We start from the raw sequence: 15893 nt of genomic DNA, 5'->3' as shown, positions 1-15893 counted from the left end.
AAGGTTTGCCAAGTTTTCCTCAAAAAATTACCTTAGTTTTGTCGAAGAAGCCAGTATCTCTCAAACTCCATGAGCGCTAACGTGAACTCTACAGAGACTCACAGGGAAGTCTCCATTATGACATCTGCCTGTACCTCATTTTCTGTTCCTCGTCTCATTCGAAGCCTGACTGGGCTCGTTTCCCAGCTGGACCTCAGAGTCAGTCGCCAACAATGCCCTCCCGTGCCCTGGACACCTCTTCCCTAGACCTGCCATTTTGCCTCACTGCCAGTCCCAGCTCTGGGGAAACTCCCCTGCCTGCCAGTTGGACACCTTCTTTCTGCCCAGAGGACTCTGCCAATGTCAGCCTGATAACTGACCATAAAATCGACTGCCATCAGCAAGACACAGAGCTCGGCTGTTTACCTTGTCTTGTGTTTTTCTTTCAATAATTCTCCATAGCAGGTGCCACAACTATTCAAAAGCATTTCTCCTCTACTAAGCCCTGAAACATTCACTCCATTCCCATTCTCTTGGCAAATAAATTAACTCTGAGTTTTCACTCTTTTTTTTTTTTTTTTTTTTTTTTTTTTTTTTTTTGAGACAGAGCGTTGCTCTGTCGCCCAGCGCAATCTCAGCTCACCGCAACCTCCGCCTCCTGGGTTCAGGCAATTCTCCTGCCTCAGCCTCCCGAGTAGCTGGGACTACAGGTGCGTGCCACCATGCCCAGCTAGGTTTTTGTATTTCTAGTAGAGATGGGGTCTCACCGTGTTGGCCACTATGGTCTTGATCTCCTGGCCTCGTGATCCACCCACCTTGGCCTCCCAAAGTGCTGGGATTACAGGTGTGAGCCACCGCGCCCGGCCCCGAGTTTTCACTCTTAAAGTTAGGATAATCTAGCAAGCTCTTTCCCTTCCTTGTACTTTGCCTGAAAAAGGCATGGCTGGCCAAGGCCTTCTTCCGTTCAGCTTTCTGACCTCACCCGCTCCACACCTCCGCTAACCACCTTTTCTCTCTTCCACACCAGTGTGTTCCTTGACAGTCACCATTTCACTGAGCCTCTAATGTCCTCCAGTGTTTCTGTTCTTCGATCACCTTTCCCTCTTCCTTTCTCAAAAATATCTGAATTTACTGCCTCTGCTTTTTTTCTGCAGCTTTATTAAATGTTGCTTGTGAGTCTAGGACTGTCCTAAGTTTTACGGCCATTATCACATCTATTCCTCCTGAGGTAGATTCTGCTGTAAGTTCATGGTAAAAATGGGGAAAGTAACTTGGGAAGTTTGAGAAACTCATGAGGAAGAGCTAGGAAACAGCAGGATGCAGAATTGGACCCAGAACAGCTAACCGTGGACGCCTGTGCTAACCACCCATCCACACTGCCTCTTCCCTGGCTCCCTTTTCCTTACCGTGGACACCTGTGCCAACCACCCATCCACACTGCCTCTTCCCTGGCTCCCTTTTCCTTACCATGGACACCTGTGCCAACCACCCATCCACACTGCCTCTTCCCTGGCTCCCTTTTCCTTACCATGGACACCTGTGCCAACCACCCATCTACACTGCCTCTTCCCTGGCTCCCTTTTCCTTACCATGGACGCCTGTGCCAACCACCCATCCACACTGCCTCTTCCCTGGCTCCCTTTTCCTTCTCAGCCCCTTGGGGTCTGATCCTGCTCTGCCCACTCTGCTGAAACTGTTCCATTCACGAATTCTCTATTCCAAAAGCCAATCGCTTCTTACCAGTTATTTACTGGTTCTCATCGAAATGGCCCATTGCTCGCCTGACTTCAGGGAGGCTGCTGTCTATGATTTCCTTCCTCTCTGATTTATCTAACTCCGCCTCTTCTAGATCTTTTTCCTGCTCAGGTCTGTTCTTAATTTTCTTCTTTATTTTTATATTCTTGCCTTTTACTGGCAGCCACTCCCAATGATTCAAAAACCAGCCCTATTTATAGGACTCAGCAGCCATTGATTGAGGATTCCCCCTTCTGGTCCTGAATGTTTCTGCTGACAGACACAGAAGCTATTCCAGGACTTGGCTGTCCTGCGCCAGCTACCACCTGGTGAAGGTAATGTCGCTAAATACACCATGACAGCTTTGAAGGCTCCAAAGCTGCGCAAAACGCAAGGACTAGGAAGGCTGCTCTCTTTTGAGCTTTCAATTTAGAAAAGCATCTCTTTTTCTCTATGTGTAAAGTGGAAGTAAGACCATCACCTCACATCAGCAGCACATGCAAAGTCTAGGATGTGATAGATGCTCTAGAGCAACAACAGATGTTCAAACAATAGGACCAAGTAACTGCGCACATGCTGTACATATACACCTATACATACAACACAGGTATTACATGTGCTACACATATATACATATACATATAACACAGATGTTACACGTTACATATACACATATACATAACACACAGGTATTACATGTGCTACACATATATACATATACATATAATACAGATATTACACGTTACATATACACATATACATATAACACAGGTATTACACGTGCTATACGTATACACATATACATATAACACAGGTATTACACATGCTACACATATATACATAAACATATAATACAGATATTACACATGCTACATATACACATATACATATAACACAGGTATTACACATGCTATACATATAACACAGGTATTACACATGCTATACATATATACATATACATATAACACAGGTATTACACATGCTACACATATATTCATATACATATAATACAGATATTACACATGCTACATATACACATATACGTATAACACAGGTATTACACAGGCTATACACATACACATATACATATAGCACAGGTATTACACGTGCTACACATATATACATATACATATAACACAGATATTACACATTATATATACATATATACATATAACAGAGGTATTACACATGCTACACATATAAACATATACATACAACAAAGATATTACACATGCTATACATATACACATGTACATATAACACAGATATTACACATGCTACACATATACATATAATACAGATATTACACATGCTACATATACACATATACATGTAACACAGGTATTACACATGCTACACATATACCCATATACATGTAACACATATTACACATGCTATACATATACACATATACATGTAACACAGGTATTACACATGCTACACATAAAACATATACATATAACACAGGTATTACGTGTGCTGTACATGCATACACATACATAAAACACAGGTATTACACATGCTGTCCATATAAACATATACATATAACACAAGTATTACACGTGCTGCACGTGCATACACATACATATAACACAGGTTTACATGTGCTGCACATGCATATACACATATACATATGACACAGGTATTACACGTGCTGTGCATATACACATATACATATGACACAGGTATTACACCTGCTGTGCATATACACATATACATATGACACAGGTATTACAACTGCTGTGCATATACACATATACATATGACAGGTATTACACATTGTGTACATATACATATATGACACAGGTATTACACGTTGTGTACATATACACATATACATATGACACAGATATTACATGTACTGTACATATAAGGGAAAGAGCTTGCTGGTCTATCCAACCTTAAGAGTGAAAACTTACAGGTAAATTTATTTGCTGAGAGAATGAAGATGGAGTGAATGTTTAAGGGCTTAGTAGAGGAGAAATGATTTTGAATAGTTGTGGCACCTGCTATGGAAAATTAATAAAATGCATACATTATATATACATATATTATGTATATACACATGTATGTATATATAATATAGGCATATTGCATATGTATACATATGCAGATCATAAAGGAAGAAGTAAAGGGCCAACCACAGATGTTCAAACACCAGACCCAAGTAAAATGGTCCTGTTCAGCCTAGTTAGCCCTCATCACTTACGAGGTTACTTATGCAATGTGATGTTACTTTCTGTCTTGCTCCTCTCTCAGTTTGTATGTATGTTGAATTTGGTGGATATTTTGTGTGCTCTCTCAGTCAGGCAAACCTAGCTGAAACACTTCCTCTGGCAAATGTTGCTCCAATAAACTGTACTAAGCCAAACTGTAACAAAGTGATGTGTATTGATTAAGTTGGTGAGCAGTTTTATCTGCTCATTTTGCATTAAGGGCCTTAATTCTGGTTCACGAGAAAACAGCAACATAATCCCCTGAGGTGCCAACAGGAACAGCACCCTCAGCCCATTTTCCAAAAATAGTCTCAAGAAAGTCCAGGCCTTTTGTTTTCTAGAGCACCCTTCAGCAGTCATTGAAGGGTTCTCACGAACGTGGCAGTGGTGCTGGCCACAGAAAGGGAACTGAGGTGAAGAAGGTCAAAGATTAGCACATTCACACGTTATTGGTTCCATCTCTTCCTGAGCTTTGGCAGTGTCTCCATCGTCATCAAAATGTATTTATTAACTGCCCTTTGTATTTTTAACACCTTCGTTTTTACAAAAGAAATTACAGGAGCCCACATGGCCACCAGTCCTTCTATTTTTTCACTATGCTTGTAGAAGCCATGGATGAAGGGGTTGGTAGGCAGAAAATTAAGGCCACCTTCTGAGATTTCATCTAATTAAATCAACACACAATGAGTGTAGAAAGTCTGTTTGTCCCTAGAGAAAGACTTACTCTTCTAAAAACATTTTGCTAGGTTTTTCAGTAGTAAGAATATATCTAAAGAAAGAATGTGGCCAGGTGCAGTGGCTCACGCCTGTAATTCCAACACTTTGGGAAGCCAAACTGGGTCGATCACTTGAGCCCAGGAGTTTGAGACCAGCCTAGTCAACATGTGAAACACCATCTCTACTAAAAATACAAAAAAAAAAAAAAAAAAAGCTGGGCATAGTGGCCTGCACCTTGACTCCTGTTATTTGGGAGGCTAAGGTCGAAGGATCACTTAAACCTGGGTGGGAGGTTGAGGCTGCAGTGAGCCATAATCGTGCCATTGCCCTCCATCCTGGGCAACAGAGTGAGACTCTGTCTCAAAAAAAAAAAAAATCAAAAAAAAAAGTATTCAAAGTCAGTGATATGGTTTGACTCTGTGTCCCCATAATCCTCATGTCAAGGGTCAGATCACGTGGAGGTAACTGGATCATGGGGTGGTTCCCCCTTGCTGTTCTCATGGTAGGGAGTCAGTTCTCACAAGATCTGCTGGTTTTATAAGCGTCTGGCGTTTCCACCACCGGCACTCACTCCACCCCGCCGCCCTGTGAGGAAGGTGCCTGCTCCTCCTTTACCTTCTGCCATGATTGTAAGTTTCCTGAGGCCTCCCCAGAGATGCAGAACTGTGAGTCAAGTAAACCTCCTTCCTTTATAAATTACCCAGTCTTGGATATTTATACCCAAGCAGTGTGAGAAGAGAGTACTAGAGCTGGTGACCCAGAAAAATGCTGGATCCAGAGGGCAAATCCTTTAGGGGTATGTCTCCAGCACTAGGTAGGAGAATAAAAACTACTCAGAATGAAATCTGACATTCTGGACCTGTGAAAAGCGTTTGTTCCCGCTTGAGATTTGAGAAAATCTATCAATTCCAGTATGACCCAACTGAAATGAACTCCAAGTCCATTGATCTGCCTGCTCCCCAAGCAAATTTTCATCGTTAATTTTATTTCCCAGCTACTGCAAAATAAAGAATGAGAGTGCCTTGTATTGAACCATGAGATCATTCTCATCCTACAAAGGGACGACTTTTCCTGGTATGCTAGTAAGCTATCGTTCTGGTTTACCCATTAGTCTCCTACGGAAGTGGATTTTTATCCAGCTGTGAGGGTACTGGTGTTAGGTACATTTTCTGTAACTGCAGGACTAAAGTTTACAACCCATGAAGCGTATCAGTGGCCAGCCAGTTGTCCCTCCCTTGGCTCCTAGGGCACTTGCATCCTCTCTGAGACACCAAAGATGATCCCATCCATGAGAAACAATAAGGAAGACTAGTAGGTGGCCACTATCTAATAAACGTAACAAAAATCTATTGCTTTCATGTATACCAAGTCACTCTAGCTGTAAAATGTAATAGGAAAATCCCTTTCTTGGTGGCATAACAATAATAATCTAAACATATATATATATATATATATATATATATACACATTAATGTGGAAATGAATTTGTTGTACATTAATAAGATTTTTAACTCAGATTGAAAATAAGTATAAATGCAAATTAGAGAAAATATTTGGTTAGACATAAAATTGTTTGCAGTTAGCCAGGTGCAGTGGCTCATGCCTGTAATCCCAGCACTTTGCAAGACCAAGGCAGGTACATCACGAGGTCAGGAGTTCAAGACCAGCTGGACCAATATGGTGAAACCCCATCTCTACTAAAAATACAAAACTCTCGGGTGTGGTGGCAGGTGCCTATAATGTCAGCTACTCAGGAGGCTGAGGCAGGAGAACTGCTTGAACCCAGGAGGCAGAGGTTGCAGTGAGCTGAGATCACCCCACTGCACTCCAGCCTGGGCAACAGAGTGAGACTCCATCTCAAAAAAAATTGTTTGCAGTCATTATTAGGTAATTTCATTTTCTTCCTTTTACTTATCAATGTATTCTAAATTGCTTTGCATTTTAATTTTTAAGATCTGTTATAAATATGGAAAACTCTTAATGTTATTCTCATCCTCTCTCCATCCCCTATGGCTACAGTACACCCGTATCACACTCCATCCCATACCTAAATGTTATGAATCGGGCCGGGTGCGGTGGCTCATGCCTGTAATCCCAACACTTTGGGAGGCCGAGACAGGCAGATCACCTGAGGTCAGGAGTTTGAGACCAGCCTGGCCAACATGATGAAACTCCATCTCCACTAAAAATACAAAAGATTAACTGGGCGTGGTGGCAGGCACCTGTAATCCCAGCTACTCAGGAGGCTGAGGCTGGAGAATCACTTGAACCCAGGAGGTAGAGTTTCAGTGAGCCAAGATCACGCCACTGCACTCCAGCCTGGGCAACAGAGCGACACTCTGTGTCTAAATAAATAAATAAATGTTATGGATCACCTGTGTTCATGGATCTGTTCCTTTTCTTCAGAGCTTGCAAACCTCTTTATGTATGATTTTTTTAAAAAGAGAATGAAAAAAGATAGAAGTAGAGTCATTGGTTCCACCAAGAGCAATACAGCCAGAATCGAGTGATCCTGTAAGCATTTTCTTCAGATGAGGTATCAGAAGGTAAAAACACAGGCATGAAACTACCTCATTTACCAAACTGTGAGACAAAGGAGCCCAGGAAGGAAGAGCTGGGAGGGCTGCTAAATCGACTTTGCGACCCACGAAAGAGAAGTGCCTCGCCCTCATCCTCAGCCAAGAGCTACGCTCCTTCCTTCTCCCAGCTGCCTCTCCGCACACCTGCCTGCACTGTTCGTGGTCACTGACTTCACTGTCACAGCCACCAACTGCACCTTCCCCCATAGCCCCAGCTCTCTGTCCTTAGAAAGTGAAGAAATGTCCACCACAGTCAATTATTAATGACTTTGTTTAACTTTTGCAGGAATGGAGACACTCAATGGAGCTCACCCCATCTTTCACCACCCAGGCAAGTCCTTCACTTTGTTTAACTCCTACATCTCCTCTTTTAATCAAAACTCTTCTCCCTCTCCCTGTCTTCTGATCACTTGAAAATCAACCGGTCGGCATCTTCATAAATACCATGATTGAAGCCATGACCAAACCAGCTCTTTGGGTCCCTTGACAGTACCTCTCCAAAATAAAGTTTCAGAGGTAAACAAAAGGGGTAGAACAAGACAAGCTCTTCGTGAACAACATGCACGATTTAAATGCGTTTGGTTAACATTTTGTTTTGTTTTGTTTTGTTTTGTTTTGAGACGGCGTCTTGCTCTGTTGCCCAGGCTGGAGTGTGGTGGCACCGTCACAGCTCACTGCAGTCTTGACCTCCCCAGGCTCAAGGGATTCTCCCATCTCGGCCTCCTAAGTAGCTGGGACGACAGGCACCTGCCACTATCTCCAGCTAATTTTTTGTATTTTTCATAGAAATGGGGTTTTGCCATGTGTCTTGTTAACATTTACTATGCACCTGCTATGCACGAACAGGATGCTATACTCCTGATTTTAGAGCTCCAAGTCAGGGTTCATGAAACACGTTCATGAATAAACTAAATGCTCGGCAAAAACAGGCACTGAGCGGTATCTATTAACTATTATTACCATCATAATATTATTTAAATTAATTTTCATCCCTAATATTGATCATATATATTTAACAATAGTCTATATTTAATATTATACATGTTTCTATAAATATTTAATAAATATTCATTAAATATTTGAAAATAAAAGCTAGAAAAGGGAAGAAAATGAAGGGAAAAGGATCAAAGGATTTTTTTGCCTAGACATAAGCTTTTATAAAATAAGTATTACTAATACTTCCCATTTGCAAACCTAGATCTTCAGAACAAAAGCGGTATTGCCATCGGGTTCAGATCCCCTCACAGAGGGAGTCTTCATAGAGGAAGAAGTCAGACTTTAGGATGATTATACTTGAGAAAAGCAGTAAATAAAATAACAAAAATCAAGTTTGTGTAATGTAAAGGATAATTTGTCTCCCTTTGTTAGAGAAAGGAAAAATTAAGTATTAAAAAAACAAAAATGTTCCTGGACACCACGCCAGGTGGGTTGTCTCCTGGTATCACTTAGTGTGTGCTTAGCTAAGTTTATTCACAATCTGAATTGCTAGGTATAGTTCAGCAAATTATGATAAAGAATGATACCACGGAGAGAATTCAAAAAGGTGTGACAAAGTTAATTACTTCAAATGAATTGTTTTAAACTTGCCTGGCATTTCCCCATTCACAAATGCGAAATTCATGCAAAACACATTTCCATGAGAGTGCTCGCTTTTGCTTGCGTTTAGAGTCCTGCCACCTAATTTGTTAACATATGGTCTGAGAGTTGGACTGTTCGTGCTTAGGATCTCAAAAATACATTCGGCGTAAGGAGAACAGAGCAGCTGTGATCTTGATGCAGAACATGCTGTCATCTATTGTGTGTCAGCGGAAAAGAGACACAAATTCCAGAGCCTAAATGAGTAAGATAAATCAGGATCTGTGTGGCATTTGCTCATACACATTCCGATGGAAATGAGGAAACAGGACAATCCATCAAAGTTTAAAAAAAGAAAAGAAACACAATTTTAGTTTTTTAAAAGACGACTTATGACCATGGAAGTTTGTAGATGAGTTACATTTGAAATGCGAGATTTAGAGATAGACATGTTTAAAGCACTTGACCAGACCAGTTATCTTAAGGTCAAGGCTTCCCAAGCTTCCTAATGGGCTGTCTACAATTCCTTCAGTAGCTGGAAATGGCTTCTTAATGTGTGCTGTAAACCAGAGAAACTGAATTCTCCTTTACAGTTTATGAAAATGCGCCAAAACACTTCAAGAAAGCCCTCGGCAAATCTGAGATTATTTTGAAAACATAAGCTCCGTGAGGACACAGGTTTATACACCTTTTCATTCACTGTATTCCTAGTGCCTGGAACCATGTCTGGAATATAGTAGGCAATCAGTAAATACTGTGTACTTGATTCTATAAGACTTAATATTACATAGCAAGCAGTAAAACTAGAAGCTCTGAGACTCGTGAGTTAATAAAAAGAAGTGTGTGAATGGAGGGAGGAAGAAAGGGAAGAAAGGAAGGAGAAAAAGAAAGAAGCAAAAAGGGAAAAAAGTGGAGTAGAGGAAGGACCACTCTTTATTTATGTTAGTGAATAAAAGAAATAGCCCATTAAATGCTTTGTAGTCCATCAAAATACCATCACATTACCCTATTCAACCTTTTGGGAATTTATTCTAACCCAGTTATTATGCCTGGTCATGGTATCTGGAAGCTCAGATCTAAAGTATTTGAATTATGTAGTCAATTGTTATAAAGTAGGAAAACAAATAGGACAATAGCACACAAATCTCTTTCAAGTGCAACACTTTCACTTATGTTTTTCAAATTTAAAATATATCATGAAAAAAACAATTAAAGCAATTACCTGATAGAACATCTAATTCAGTTTAGGGGGAAACTTTAAGGAGGTCTTTGTGTCATTATATGAAGAGCTTCTGCTTCTAGTACTCTTCCTTTTACATCTGTAACTTCTGGTTAGCCCATTCTTCTTGTCAGTGATGACCACCAATAAAGGATGACCCTTAGAAATAAATTTTGTTCTTATACAATTGCAATACTTATCTGAAAAGTAAAACTTTCCTTTAAATGCTAAAATCCTGAAATCAGCTTCCTCATGCTAGAACTGGAAGGCTACATTATATCTTTCTTTTTGGGCAGTTTTCTCGTTATTGGTAATTTTAAGAATCAATTAAAAGCATCATTTTAAAAGGAAACTTGTCCCTCTAATACCAGGTTCTCTACTGAATACTGACAGTCATGGCTTTGTCCTGTTAACCCCAAATGTCCCCACAATATAGGCAGTTACTGACGAGATAACAGGGTGGAACAGTTGACGGATTTCTTTTTTATTTCAATAGGCTTTGGGGGAACAGCTGGTGTTTGGTTACATGATTAAGTTCTTTCATGTTGATTCTGAGATTTTGGGGCACCCATCGCCTGAGCAGAGTGCACTGCACCCAATGTGTAATTTTTTATATCTCCCACCCCCACCCTTTCCCCCGAGTTCCCAAAGTCCAATGTATCATTTTTATGCCTTTGCATCCTCATAGCTTAACTCCTGTATATTAGTTAGAACATATGATATTTAGTTTTCCATTCCTGAGTTACTGCGTTTGGAATAACAGTCTCCAGTTCCATTCAGGCTGCTGCAAATGACATTCTTTCATTCCTTTTTAAAGCTGAGCAGTATTCCATGTCATATATATATATATGCTACATTTGCTTTATCCACTCATTCACTGATGGGCATTTGGGCTGGTTCCATATTTTGGCAACTGCAAATTGTGCTATATAAACATGTATGTGCAAGTATCTTTTTGTATAATGACTTCTCCTTTGGGTAGATACCTAGAAGTGGGATTGCTGGATCAAACAGCAGATCTACTTTTAGTTCTTTAAGGAATCTCCAGTGTTTTCCACAGTGGTTGCACTAGTTTACATTCCCACCAACACTATAAAATTGTTTCCTTTACACACATCTATGCCAACATCTATTTTTTTTAATTTTTTGATTATGGCCATTCTTACAGGAGTGAGGTGGCATCATTTTGTGATTTTCATTTGCATTTCCCTGATCACTAGCAATGTTGAGCATTTTTCCATATGCTTGTTGGTCATTTGTATATCTTCTTTTGAGAATTGTCTTTTCATGTCCTTAGCCTACTTTTTGATGAGACTGTTTGTTTTTTTCTTGCTGATTTGTTTGAGTTCTTTGTAGATTCTGGGTATTAGTCCTTTGTTGGATGTATACATTGCAAAGATTTTCTCCCACTCTGTGATGTATTTCCCACAGGGGCAAAAATGCATAGCCACACCTAACAAATCCAGTCTGCTCCCAGGCTGGAGCCACGGCCTTTCCACTTTGGCTACCAGAAATAATGAACTGCCATACTGAGCCTTTTCTCTGCACTTCCAGAAGTCACTTTTTCTTCACAATGTGAAGCCTCTGTTCATGATGAAGAGCCTCACAGTATTGCTAGAGAAATTAGATCATAAACACACCACCTTTGGTTTGGATGGAAAAACCAAAGAGGCCAAACAACGCTTTACCTTTTGTGCCTCCTTCGAGGCTCATACTGATCCGCGGCAAACAGAGAGCTGGGATTAGTTTAGGAGTCGTACAAGAGGGCTCTACTTCTCTCTCACCCTAAATAACCATCGACTGGTGACTTGCCAATAATTAAATTTCCTTCACAGAGGAAAAAATTTTTAACTAACTTTAATATGTGTGTTCTGAGGTAGGTGTTGTACTTCCCCCCAGTACTTAGAACCATATGAAACAGACATTACTGTCCTCATTTTATAGCAGAAGAAACAGATGAAGAAGGGACAACATACTTCTGCAGGCTCGCATAGTTGGTAGGGGAGAGTCATGTGTCCTAAACCAGATTCCCTATAGTATTTCATCCAACAATAGGGCATGGTAATATAATAAGTCCATGCTAAGGAAGAAATGATGAATATATAATTTTTCCCTAAGGTCAGTGCTTAGTGGGAAAAAAAGAAGAAATAATATTTAGTGACTGTAAGAGGAGATTCTAACACTCAAAAGGAGAACAAAGCGAATAAAAGGAAACTTGGAGCACCCAAGACAACCTTCCTTTGTATCCCAGGTGTTCCTTGAACACTTCTGCAGCCTTGGAATGTATATGAGGAGAAATGTGTTAAAAGAGTTGTTGATTCTAGCTGTGAGGACCAGCTTTGAGTTCCACCCAAGGACCATAATAAAATCGGTAAATTCTGAAGTCAGAGTTTTGTTTGTTTCCAGAAAGCTAAGAAACCTTGGTCAGCTCATTATGCTTGAGATTGCCCTATTCCCAGATAAAAGGGTCGAGGTTAGGCAGAGGAAGCAAGCACAGACCAGCCTGGCCTTTTGTGTCCTCACAGAGCTGCAGAACTTCCGCTTTGATGGAAATGCTATGCTGGTCGTATGGCAGCCCCTAGCCACTTGTAGCTACTGAGCAGTTGAAATGTAACTACTCATCTGAGAAACTGAATTTTTAATTTTGTTAAATTTTAACTCACTTACATGGAAATAGCCATATTTGGTTAACAGCTACCATATTGAGCAGATCAGCTCACACGGCCACAAGGACCTGCCCCCCACCATGCCATCCTACCTCACATGTGATCACCCGGCTTCAGCTCAGGCCAGGTGCAGACCCAGAAGGCTGGCCTGGGCTGGATATGGACTGGCAAGTGCCATTAAGGAGAAGAGATTTGGAAAGGGGAGAAATGCACAGAAGAATTAATAATACCTATTGCATTTTACTTGTTTGAGTCCCTAAAATTATCAATTTGTTGAGCACAATTTTCATCAGTGCAGAAGTGAGACATCGTGTTGGCCTCTGGATCACAGCTAGCAGGGACAAAGGTGATTCCTGAGGCAAGTAACAGCTGAGCAGGCAAGGAAGAGTGGAAGAATCTAGGCGCATAAAGCCAAGAAGTGAGTGCAAACAAGGCCATTTGGAGACCTGAGGGGGATTTAGTGTGACTGGGGGATGGGTGCTGTTATGGGCTGGATTACATTCTCAAGAGTCACATGTTAAAGTCCTAACCCCCAGTACCTTGGAATGTGACTGTATCTAGAGATAGAATCGTTAAAGAGGTGACTAAGTTAAAATGAGAACCCTGGATTAGGGCTCACTCTGCTGTTCTCATTTTAGTGTTCCCATTTTGTCCTTACAAGAAGAAATTTGGACAAAGATGGGCAGAGAAGGGAAACCATGTGAAGACAGGGAGAAGGTGTCACCAACGAGCCAGGGAGAAAGGACTCAGAAGGAGCCAACCCTGCCGACTCCTTAGTAACAGACTTGGAGCCCAGAGAAAATAAATATCTGTTGTTTAAGCCACCGAGTCTGTGGTATTAGCAATGAAAGCCTTAGCAAACTAACAGATATACATGCAAGAAGTGAGCCCAGAGAGTTAGTTTGGGGCCGATTCATAAAGAATCTTTATGTCATGCTGAGGAATTTAAGATTTATTCTGAACCACTGAAGGTTTTTAAGCAGGGAAGTGCTATGATCTGGTTTGCTTTTCTTTTCCTTAGTTTATTTTGCATTTAAGTTTAAACTCACCTTGACCCTCCCGCGTGACTTGCTCATATTTGGCTTGCCAGTCTCCAGTCTTGGTGCTGATTTGACTTTAAATACTGCATGATGGCAGGTACAGCTGCAATAAAACAGACAGTTATTCCTTTACTGTCTGTTAATTCCTCTCCGATGTTTGCCACGGGTCAGTAGACAACCCTGTCTTAACATGTTTTAAAAGCCTGTACTGCTGTGTGGGTCAAACATGATTATATTGTATTCACTGAATAAAACCTCTAAGCGCCTAAGCAATTCTAAGGCAGAAGGAGTTTGGCAAAAGGGGAAGCACATTAACTCTTTCAGGTCACTAGGCTACCACTTAATGCATTATTGCAAATGCACTTTTGAATAAATAACAGGTTGTAAGAGGCACTGAGACAATTAGCCTCCTCAAGCTGACTTAAAAAAAACATGAGACAGACAGCTCTGAGCTATATGCGGGGTGACTATGATGTAATGAAGCTTTAAAGTAAAAATAGATGAGAAAATTTACATGCAAATGAGTGTTGTCATCTTGAAAGTCAGTTTGCTTATTCCAACAACCCTTCTACTTATTTAGAACCCTTCAGAAATCGTCCTTCTCAAGATGCCTTCAGAGCTAGTTGATGAGACCTCCAGTCCTCTGATCTCACTGGGAATCCAGTCTACAGTCAGCTTAAGGGAGAATTGTCTCCATCTGGGGAGCAGAAAGTTCACTTCTGGGCATTCTGGAAGCAGAGACTTCTGTGTTATGAAAAGCAGGCTTTTGAGAAGATGGAGAATCTTTACATAATCATGCTCCCTATCACCTGCCTCTGGAGATGAGGTAGAGTCCCCATAAAGAAGAAATACCCCCAGTATTTACATGGCATCTTCAATGGCATGTTGCTTTCTTAATTTCTGCAATAGCCATGCAATGAGGAAGGGAATGGGTGAATATAAAGAAGTTGCCTGAACACAGGATGGTGGCTATACTGCGGCACGTCTGTGCCTGATGAGAGGACAGAAGCTTCTCCTCCTGAGCCCCCATCTTCCAGCCAGCAAGCTGAATCCACTGCTCCCAGCTGGCCCTTCTCTGTCTCCTTCCCTTTTCTTCCACACACTTTCCTCCAGTGTATCGTCTTCTTTCTCTGCACGATTAAGCCCTGCTTCTTCTCTCAGGCCCATTCAATTTCTACTTCCTTAATTAAGTCGTCGCTGATCTCCGCAGCAAGATGTAATCCAGCCCTGCTCTAAATTCCCATAGCTTCTCTTTCACCCTTGTAATATGGTCATTTATAGTCTTCTGCTAAAGAAGAAGTGTTCTCCTCCTTTAGTAGAAGGAGGGCTGTATGCCATTTAATGGTCTGTATGCCGTTAATTTTGGTATCACAATATCTAAAACAATGCCTGGCACAAAGCATAAAAGATTTTAAATTAATCAATTAAGAAAGAAAGCAAATCATATTAGTGCCATCCGATGTGATCTTCTCCAAAAATCAGCATGAAGGGTTTGAACAGACTGTAACAGCATAAGCTCAAGACCCAGAAGCACACAAACAAACAGTCAACCAGGCAAAAAGGCCAGGAAGCCACCGGGAAACAGCATTACGCATGTTCTGAGCCGGAAGAGCAGACGTGGACTGCAGCACCTGAAAACTAAAGTCAGCCGCGAGGGTATTAAACACAGAAACAAGGGAAACTCTAGTAACAATGCAAGTTTTCCTTTCAGACCTGAGTCCTTGTGTTATTTGGAAGACACGATAGGAATGAGTTAAGTGTTATTTTCATATGATGGTTTTTTCAGACTTTAGAATATATTTTCACAGATAAATGATGTTAAAATGGAAATAAGTCACCCAGATACCCCACGACTATATTTAATTCAGAACAAACCTGAAGGACACAACAAATAAAATGATTTATTTATTTTTATTGCACTTTAGGTTCTGGGGTGCCTGTACAGATCATGCAGGATTTTGCATGGGTACATACATGGAAATGTGGTTTGCTGCTTCCTTCCCCCGTCACCCTCATCTGGCATTTCTCCCCATGTTATCCCTCCCCAACCTCCCCACCCCCTGCTGTCCCTCCCTTGGCCCCCCAACAGCCCCAATGTGTGATGCTCCCCTCCCTGTGTCCATGTGTTCTCATTGTTCAACACCTGCCTATGAGTGAGAACATGCGGT

This window comes from Sapajus apella, unplaced genomic scaffold, assembly GCF_009761245.1.
Source record: "Sapajus apella isolate SASKATOON/1434 unplaced genomic scaffold, GSC_monkey_1.0 scaffold38, whole genome shotgun sequence".
In the NCBI taxonomy this organism is placed as follows: domain Eukaryota; kingdom Metazoa; phylum Chordata; class Mammalia; order Primates; family Cebidae; genus Sapajus; species Sapajus apella.
The sequence above is the reverse complement of the archived record's forward strand: the minus strand, read 5'-3'. Positions refer to the sequence as shown.